This window comes from Manis javanica, chromosome 8 (assembly GCF_040802235.1).
Source record: "Manis javanica isolate MJ-LG chromosome 8, MJ_LKY, whole genome shotgun sequence".
NCBI lineage: Eukaryota > Metazoa > Chordata > Mammalia > Pholidota > Manidae > Manis > Manis javanica.
The window spans coordinates 118,015,873-118,026,370 of record NC_133163.1 but is presented as its reverse complement, the minus strand read 5'-3'; the positions used below and the strand labels follow the sequence as shown (position 1 = coordinate 118,026,370).

The 10,498-nt window shown below is 48.3% G+C and overlaps 1 long non-coding RNA gene across 1 annotated transcript; it reads right to left on the bottom strand.

The window, feature by feature from the left end:
- Positions 1-225: 225 nt before the first annotated feature.
- On the bottom strand, positions 226-9,064 carry LOC118970848 (uncharacterized). Its single transcript, XR_005059000.2, has 3 exons — positions 5,637-9,064; positions 4,569-4,861; positions 226-3,033 (listed from the first exon to the last, which is right to left on the bottom strand). It is a non-coding gene; the product is annotated as an uncharacterized lncRNA (long non-coding RNA).
- Between the last annotated feature and the right edge of the window lie 1,434 nt (positions 9,065-10,498).

Genomic DNA, 10,498 nt, shown 5'->3' with positions numbered 1-10,498 from the left:
TAAATGACATTTTTCAAAGCAGAAAACCCAATTCCTCTGGTTCACACTCCTCTTTCGGTCACAATCCCGCTCTTTTCCGCCATCAATGTTTTAAACCAATGGGGTGTGTCCCGTCCCACAGGACGAACGTGGAGTGTGCCCGAGACGCCTGCAGAAATGAAACAAGCAAGGGACACAAAGAATGACCAGCAAGACAGGATGTCTGATCAAGCCTGCCAAGTTTATTGTTTACAGACTCAATTTATACAAGTAGCAAGTAAGGGGTGGGTCAGGAGATAATTGGACCTTAGGTGGCGCTGGCGGGGAGGTGTTTTCACACATCCTCAAGGTCTCCCTATTTTCAGAGTGAGGAGTCTTGGCTCATCTTCAAGGACAAGATATGTTTTTGTGAGCAGATAACTTCCAAGGACTGCACCGGTTGCTCTCAAGCTTGTGCTTTCCCATGCTGCGTTCAGACGTGGGGGAAGGGACATAGCCCCGGCTCCCAACAGGGGTGAAGACTTGAAGCCTCACAAAGAACTTAGAATAGACCCCACTGCTTGCAAAAGCCAAAGGAGAAAGACACCAGAAAGTGTTTTCAGTGCTAGAAGACTTTGAACCACACTCGTGTGCGCCCTGGCAACCCAGGCCTGCCTCCTGCCGGAAGCTGGAGCCGGCAGCTACGGATGGGCTGGTGTGCAGAGCCAGCCTCACTCCTGTGGCCTTCGCCCAGAGTTCCAAAGTAGGAGTGATATTCTGAACTTAATTTTTGTTCCCATATAATAGGAGAGTGATGCCCCCACGAAGCTGTTGTGCCAATCAGCCAGTGGGAAGCAGCCCATGTTTTTGGAAGGCAAATCATTAAGAACTGGAGTGCAGTGTAGGCATATATACCGGTTGGATCCAATTTTAAGTGAAAATTAATGGCAAATGCTTGTAACCACATTAAGGGCCATTGTCATTCATTTGAAATCAGTTAAACATGAAAATGGTATGAAAACCATCTTGAGTTCATGAAATATAAATATTTGTCTATGTTTTTTGCCAGGGTCCCAGAGAGACGAGGCAATACTGGCAGATTAGGGTTCTACAAACATGCTCACAAAGGGGGGAAGACAAGGAACCTGACTCTTCGTTGGGTTAAACTATTCGTCAACTTTTCCATTTCCTCAGTCAGAAGATAATTAAACAGTAAGCAGATGTCAGAATCTGATCGGTTCAAGGGAAGATTTCTCAGTGGCTTATGGTGCTGTAATTTTCATGTATTGTCTGCAAATAACCCCTAGGTTGGTACAAGATGGGGAAAGTCACCCAGTTTGTTTCTCTCCCCGTGGAGACAGAGGCTCTGCCAACAGGCACATCTCTGCGTACTCACTCTTGATACCAAGGAGCACGCCAGAAAGTTCCTGAAGGAGTGCTTCGAGCCTATCAGACCAGAGGGATGAGCTGAAAGGGGAGAGAAACAGTAGGAGAAGGTCCAGGGCACCGAATGCAGCGCCACTGGAAGGGCGTGGTCCTCGGGGTCCCGCCCACCGTCCGGTTCCGCCCCTTTCTGCCCGCGTGCCCTTGGCCCATTCTTCAGCCTTCCCGAATTCACCCCCTCTTCTGACAGTTGGATATAATAAGCCCTGCCCTTGCTCAGTCACAGGCTTGCTGTGGGGTAATAGAGGGAGTAAGAAAAGAATGTCTCAAAATTGTAAAGCACCGTACATTTGCTTTAATTTTCCGTAAAGGAGCAGAGGGAAACTGACGGAAAGAGAACTGAAACGAAGTGAGGTCTGCGGTGAGGAGAGCATGGGTTTTCCTCTCTGTGTCATGGGCTGCTTTTGGGGCCCCAAAGCAGCACAGCTTGGAAGAGGGTCTTACAGCGGTTCTTTCAGGTTCTACTTCAGAGCCTTGCACCCATAAAACAGACACACACACACACACACACACACACACACACACACACACACACACACACACACACAGCTTTCTGGGGGATTCAAATATATGCCCAGGAAGCCAGGTGAGGAACGGCCTTGAAAAATAATCACCATGCCGCGTTTCTGATCTCAGGTCACTCACAGCTGCGTGAACATTATTAGTGGCATTGTTAGTGGCCTCTGCCTTCTGGAGGACTCTGTTCCCTGGAGGACTGTCAACCACCCCTTGCAAATCGACCCCCATTGGGGCATCTCACCAGTTATCAAGCATGCCAGCGTAGCCAGTAAGATTTAAACCCGCATTCCTCTTGTGTAATTTATTAGGTAGTCTGTCCCAAAGAACCAGTTTACTAATCAACTGTGGAGTTCGCACTTACTCCGGCCTCATCTCTGACTCCACCTGACTGTGTGGTCTCGGACCAGCACGAACCCACTCTGCACTTCTGTTTTCTCATCTGTGAAATTAAGGTGAACAGCTTGACCCTGAGAACCTTTCTACTTGTGACATTCAAAGTTTTCTCAACTTACCCATCAGAAATCTCAGTTCTGACATATAATCTCCCTTCCCCCTCATCTGTGCTCTGGATTGTTCTCTGCCCTCCTGCCCTCCTGCCCTCTGTTGCCTGCCCTGGAAGGACCTGTGGGGGCTGGTGTAATGGCTCTCTTACCCTCTGGCTTCCGCATGGCCTCAGCCAAGGACAGCAGGCCCCAGCAAGAGAATGGAAAGAACCGAAATTCAGAAAGATCAGAAAAATCTGGGGGTTCCTTTCCTGCCCCCTCCCTGGGAACTCTCCCCAGACTGACTGCGCCTCTCCTGGAAGGTCACTGCCCCTGGGACTTCTCTACCAGATTCTCTCCTTGCAGTTTTATTGTTTCGTCCCCTCTTCAGGTGGTAAGAGCTCTACAGGGACTAGCCAGGGGCGACTGTATTATGGCCTATGGTTCTCCACTCCCAGACAACACCTTAGCAAGTAGTCCTCTAGAAATAAGCTCTTCTCAGCAGGGGAAGTCGTGGTGGTGAGTCACAGGAGAATCAACAGGTGGTCCTATGGGTCTGGGAATGAATGAGAAACCCAGGAAGACTGCCAGGTGAGGAGGCAGCGCTTTGCTACGCTGGACTTAGGCCTGTCTGGAAGAAAAAGAAGTTTAGATAGGCAGCAAGGGGGTGGAGAGGGCTTTTTAATCCAGAGAGTGGTGTGGAGGCAGCGTGATGCCTGTCTGTCTGGAGGCAAGAACTTGGTAGAGGAGGAATGAAGGTCACAGTTGAAAAAGCCAACACAGGCCAGACTGCAGGGACCTTGAAGGCGGGACTGAAGCCTGGGGCTTTATTCCAGGGGAAATGGGAAACGTTGGATGGCTCTTGAGCATGGAACTGCCTCATGGCACTGAGCTATTTTAGGATCGTTAATCTAGCAGCGGGGGAGCCGACTGTGGAGTGGGGTGGCCCTGTGCAAAGAACACAGAGCATGGTGCCAGAAGTGACTTGCCCGCCCCATTTCTCCTAGCAGGGGTGGCCGAGGCCGTGCAGGTGTCTCCCCTGCAAAGCTCACGTTTATGCTGGCCTCAAAAGAGCAGAGAGTGAAGTGCATCACATCCTGAGGACGTGAGAGAAAACACATTCTTGGACGAGATCTCTCAAAGCCATCCACCCACAGCCCCCAAAATAAGGGAGAGGCAATCTGTTTCTCCTGGCATCTGATTCAAATGCTCCTGAGGCCAAGAGGACCTAAAAGAATCCCTCTGCTCATGTGTGTGAGAACAGCCCAAAGGGGGACCATCTGTTTCAGGATGGGCCCGATGTGGGGGCAGAAACAGTAGCCCCCAAAGAGTGCTATTTCAGAGTTTCCAGGAAAGAATCCTGTGACTATCCCCAGCCACTGATTGGAGATCTTTCTTTATCTCTCCGTTTAGTGCTTTTCTAAATGGAAGCCCCCAGGTGACGGGAGCACCTCTCTCAGAAGTTCTCTGTCACTGACAACACAGTGTTTGCGGTGGAAGGAGTCCCAGAGTTCTGATCACCTGAGACAATGCAGACCCAGTAAGCCACAGGAAGATTAAATGGATGTAGATTCAAGGGACAGAGACCCCTCAAACTACCTAAAAAAATTCCTGCTCAGGTTTGGCCCTGTATCCCCATTTAGTCCCAGGTGGGCCTGGGAAGGGGTCCTCCTCCCTCCTGAGGGCGCAGCAGCCTACTCTGAGGTCCACTTCCCTGCCCATGCCCTGGTGATGGCAGGGTTACTGCAGTCCAAGGGGGAGACACAATGGTCACAGGGACTAGGGAGGAAGCAGTTAATGAGCCTGGATGAGGAAAGGGGGGAGCTCCATGCAAGCTCTGGAACATTCAAATACTTAGAGGGTCAGTAAAAAAGACAGTCAGCAGAGGAGGGGGCCTCAGTGAGTTAGAAGGAAAACATTATAAAGCCAGGCGGAGCAAAGGCGGAAGTGGTCAGACGCCTCAAGGGCTCCTGGGGGGCCAGTAGTGTGAGGACAGCTACAGAGATTACTGATGATCTTGACAAGAGCAGCCTCAGAGGAAACCCAAGACTGATTTCTGTATCTCACTCCCCTCTGAGGCAGACATGCTTTTCCCCACTGTATGGATAAGGAGGCTGCAGCTGAGAGAGATGATCTGACTTAACACGAAGCCTAGTTACCACTTACCTAGTTACCGGTTAGACTGTCGCGCTGCTGCTGTGATCCTGGGGCCGCCAACAGGATGCTGCAGATGAGGCGGATGCTGACAGTGATGTCAGCGCTCATGTCTCCGTTGATGACGTTGGTAAAGCTGATGACCACGCTGGCGGTGACAGTGATGTGGGTGGTCGCTCAGTGAGGAACTTGATAATGACCGTGTTGAAAAAGTTAACTGGTCTGTGGAGTCAGGCAGATTCAGATCTATATCCCAGCCAGCCAGCCACACAAGCCTTTCAACCTCGGAGCCTCAGCGTCCCCACCTGTAAAATGGAGATCATACTGCACCTCAGAGGACTATTGTGAGAATGACATGGAAGGAAAGCCCTTTGAAGCACCTTGAAGTACCTTAAAGCACCTGGCTCCTAGTAGGCCCTCAATAAATGTTAAGTCCTTTTGTCTCTAGAGCAAATATAGGGAGTACAGTGGTCCATGCATGAGCCTTCGCTTCCCTAGATAGACTCACGCCTCCCGGTTCAACTCCACCCCCAACCCAGGGTGAATTCCACCCTAAAGACCAACCATGGCCATCTTGGTGACCACCTGCTCCCCGGGTTCACCGCCTTATGCCCACCCTTGCTCTGGCAGTGCTACCCTGCCAGAAGCCCCACCCCACCTCTCCCCCTGGTGGAGGGATGCCCGAGAGACCCTCGAAGGAAGAGGGCCGAGAGAGGAATGAACACTTGGAGAGCATTGACTACTCTGTGACCAGCAGCCTGGTCTCAGTCGCTGGGAAAGAGAAGGTGTAGCTTATGACTTTGGTCTTTGGAATCAGATGTGCCTGGAATTAAGTATCTTCCCTCCTTCAAATCTTTACTCAAATAGCAGCTTCTTCGTGAAGCCTACACTGACCACCCTATTTACACTGTACCCCCTCCATAAGGCTTTCTCTATCACCCTATCCTGCTTTGTTTTTTTCATTCCCTTTCTAACCAGCTACATATTTTTTCTTATGCATTATGTTTATCTACCCTCTTCTACAGGAATGTAAGTTCCAAAGGGCAGGGACTAGAACCTGCTTTGTTCACTGATGCATACCTAACACCTAAAGAAGTGCTGGAACCTAGGAGGTGCTCACAGAACATTTGTTGAATGACTGAAGTATCAGCTCAACCCTCGGCAACACAGACACATTACAAGGAGGCTACCAGTAACTAACGCTGGACCAGACCTCTCTGACTCCAAGTCCAGGATCCATTGCATACCAATAAATTCAAAGGTCTTCCTGGTCACAGCCCCCACCTAATCCCACCCATCATCTCTAGAACAATTTCACTTTGAAGTCTCCCTCTTAGATCAATTCATTTAAGAATTAGAGGGCTGGGCTGCAATTTGAGGTAGACAGAATGTTTCCTGGACTCAGCAGAAGCTCAGGCCCAACTCAGGCACCTCGTTTGATGAAAGGGCCGCCTGTTTAAAGGTAAGCCAGAGCGAACAGCCTGGCCCACTGGGCCCTGCTTAACGGAAGACCTTCCTGTTTAAATGCTCCACAGTCAACATCAGGTCCAAGGGGCAGGAGGCAGGCCTACTCCGTGTTTGCTCTGAGGGGTCCACCTACTGGGAAAACTCAGGTAAGTCAACAAACCTGTTTGTTCTCCCAGTACAGCAAACAAAACACAGGACTACTTCTCCAAGGCTCCCCACTGGACCCAGGAGGCATGATTAAAGTAATGGGAAGACAAATATTTTCCTGGGGAAAATGATAAAACTTGAGACAGGAAAAGCAAACAGCGTCTTCAAAAGGGCAGCTGTGTAGTTGGCGTGGAGCTGCCCCAGGAACAGTTAGGGAAGATTCCAGAAGGGAGAAAGCATGTGGCCTGTGAGCTCCTGGTTTGGAGGGATGGCTGAGGGAAGTGGGGGCTTTGCTCAAAGCAATCAGCACATCAAGCTCAAGGGAATACCATGCTGTTGATCTTCCCCAGTACCCAAATTATCATTATTGCCAGTGAGATGGAGAGAATTCGGGAAATAAGATCCAAGACAGTCTAGATCACGAGCTAAGAGCCAGACATGTTTGGGCTTGAATTCTATTATTCATTCATTCATGCCTCCAGTCCATCCACCATTCACACATATATGCTGCGTACCTGCTGTGCACAGGCCCCAGCCGGAGCTGTATGGTCTTGAGCAAGTCCTTTATCCCCTGGGAGCCTCCATGTTACCATCTGTGAGACAGGCTGGTGCAGCATTGTTGGGAAGATAAGAAGTGATATTTAAAAAGCATTTAGTACAGTATCTGGCTCTCAGTTCTCTGGTACAGTCGCCCCAGGCACATCCTCCAGCTGACCATCCGCCTTTATCACTAGCCCCTCCCTCCTCTTTCCCCAGGCCCCAGCCAGCTGTTCTCAATGTCTCACCTGCCCAGGTCCCTCTGGTCTCTTGGCCTTTATCTGTGCTGCCTCCCCACCTCCAGTGCCCTTTCCACCAAGCAATTTCCCGCATGGTGGTCCTATGGGGACTCCAAATCAAACAGGCTCCTAACCCCTTCATCCCGTTGTCCCCCAGAACCTAGTCCCCCTGTATACTTCCAAAAGGCACCTCCAACCCCTAGTGCCCTTCTAGAAGTCTGGGGGCCTCCACGAATCCTTTCCTGCTCACCCAGCAAGTCGGCTGTCTGCGCGATCACACCAGTCTTAGCTCAGACCTCCTGCAATTCCCAGTTTGCCTTGCTCACTTGGGATTCTAGCTGGGCATCCACTTCCCTCCTTCCCTTTAAGGTCTCATAAATCCTACTGAGACCTTAAAAGCTTGCTTCAGCACTTCTTCCTCCAGGAAGCCCTCCCAGACCCTCTCAGGCTGGGTGGTCTGTCTTCCCTGTGCTCCTTCCCAGAATACCTTGGCTCAACTTGGCCAACACATTATCCCATCTGGCCTAGACCCACCTCACTATCTCATGGTAAGCCCCTCTAAGCCCTGGAACACGGCACATTTATCCTTCCATCCTCAGGGTCTAGCCAGGGGCTTGGTGCTTGGAGGACTCAAGAAAAGCTGTGGTATGTGACACAGGTTAGGCCCCAGAGCTGAAATAAGAGGTGGGGGCTCTGACAACATGGGAAAGGTGGACTCACCCCACCAACTGGAGTAAGGAGGGAGGAACAGGGTGTCAAGAACAACTGCCAAGAGGAAGAAATGTACAAGCTGAGATTGGAAAGAGGAGAAAAAGTTAGCCAGAGAGAGAGGGTGGGTGAAGGGTCCCAAGCAAAGAAAACAGCATATGCAAAGGCCCAGGGGAAGCCTTTGATGGCCCCAAGAGGTTGTGGATGACTAGTAAAATCACCCCTGTAGGATCAGACCTTTTCTACAGGCATGGAAAGGCCCTGAAAGTCCCGAGCTGAGGTGGGAAATAATCACAATGTTTTAGAAAGGCCCTATAGAGGGCTCTATGGATGGACAAGGGGGAAAAGGGAAGGTCAGAAACATCACACTCTCCTTTAGGTGGCCAATCTCAAGGTCCAAGGGAGAGATGCCGGAGCAGGTGGTAGCTATAAAGATGAAGAGAGGCTGAGGAATGATGGAGTATTTGGGGATAGAGTCAACACAACTGGTGATGAATTGTATGGGAGGGACAAGGGAGAGAGAAGGATCAAGAATGACTCTGTGAATGAGTGAATTCTTTGCTCAAAGGTCTAAGAGCTCCCAGCGAACCCTCCCATGGCGATCTCTCACTTCTCCGAACTGAGGAAAGAGTCCAGCCACCAGTGGCTATCAGCTGGGCTCTTGTCTTCCCCTCCCAAAAGCAGAGGTCTCTGCCAGAGGACTCCATCATCAGAAAGTTCTTCCTTTCACTGGATTGAAAGTAACTCTGCGACTTCCACCCACTTGTCGCAGCTTGGCCCTAAGGCAGGAGACAAGGAAGTGGGCGAGGAAGCAGGGGAGAGAACTAGCATTCATTGAACACTTACTAGTAAATGCATGTACCAGGCACATGGGAAGAGGTGCTTTACCCAAGTATTCATTAACTCTTGCAATAATCTTTGAGGCAATACATATATTATGTCTAATGGTTAAGAGTGCAGCAGACCTTGTGGGATACAATGCGAGTTCTGCCCCTCTCTGCCTTTGTGATCCTGAGCAAATTATTCAATGACTCTGTGTCTCCGGGTTTTTTTTTCACCTAAAAAATGGTGATTTTAATTATTCCCAATGCAGTGGGTTGAGATTATGGGCATAAAATACTGATCAATTTATAGTAAGTTCAATACGTATTACCTGTTTTTTTTTTTCAGGTTATCATGTTAATCAAGTATTATTTATTGTGTTACATAAATTGTGAAACCAAAAATTTTATTTTTTCTGTAATTTGTAAGTTTGTTGTTATCCATGTGTCAGAATTATCACAGTAGTTGACCCTTGAACAACACAGGGATTAGGGGCGCCAACCCCTATGCAGATGAAAATCTGCTTATACTTTTGACTCACCAAACACTTAATTACTAATAGCTAGAGAAAAGACCATGTTTTTCAAATTGTTGCAAATCTTCTAAATATTTTCCGATATGTTTATTTTTCAAAACTGCATATAAATGGATCCACACGGTTCAAACCCGTGTTGTTCAAGGGCAAATGAATTATGTTTCATAAGCAATAAAATATTTTTAGAAGAAGACTTTATATTTTAGTGCCTTTTTTTTTTTTGAGAGGGCATCTCTCATATTTATTGATCAAATGGTTGTTAACAACAATAAAATTCAGTATAGGGGGGTCAATGCTCAATGTACAATCATTAATCCATCTCAAGCCTAATTCTCGTCAGTCTCCAATCTTCTGCTGAAGCATAACGAACAAGTTCTTACATGGTGAACGAGTTCTTACATAGTGAATAAGTTCTTACATGGTGAACAGTGCAAGGGCATTCATCACAGAAACTTTCGGTTTTGATCACGCATTATGACCCATAAACAATCAGGTCAAATATGAATATTCATTTGATTTTTGTACTTGATTTATGTGTTGATCCCACATTTCTCCCTCTATTATTATTATTATTTTTATTTTTAATAAAATGCTGAAGTGGTAGGTAGATGCAAGATAAAGGTAGAAAACATAGTTTAGTGCTGTAAGAGGGCAAATGTAGATGATCAGATGATCAGGTGTGTGCCTATGGACTAAGTATTAATCCAGGCTAGACAAGGGCAGCAAGACATCCACGGATGCAGAAGATTTCTCTCAAAGCAGGGGGGGTGAGGTTCTGAGCCTCACCTCTGTTGATCCCCAAATTCTCAGCTGATGGCCCCCCTGCGACTGTGCCTGTCTTAGGTTGTTCCTCCCTTGAGGAATTTTACCCGTCTCTGGCTAACCAGCCATCTTCCAGGGCCATACAGGGAAATGCGTATTACCTGTTTTTATTGTCCCTTTCTACCTGGGAGGAAACAGCACATAATTACATACTGTTGTTGGGATTCAGACCCAGACAGATCTCTCAGCTCCAGGGCCACCGCTCTTTCCTTTATCCCTCCTTACTGCCTGCAACTCTATTCAGAAGCCAGTCTACCCGGGTGGTTCACATGGGAGCATTTTGTGTACAGAAGTCAGCTGTTAGTAGCACCCTGAAGGGATGGTACTGGCTATGGGAAGCAGAATTAATGCCTGAGAGTGGAATTGCCGACCCTCAGACCAGAGGAATACTTCCAGAGTACCTACTGTCTGAAAACCTTTGTTCCAAGTCTTGGGGGAGATAAAGCATGTCTTCTGACCTCAAGGAACCGGAAATCCACTAGGGAATATGAGACACAAATATGAATCTGTTAATTGCCAGTCGATGACAATACAGAGAAATCAACACCTATTGCATTTCTTCTTCTTGTAATATTAGCCCAAACCATGAAAACCTCCATCCTAACAAATGACAATGCCTGCATTTGGATTCAAAATGAGTAACTTTCCCAGGAGTATCCTGACTT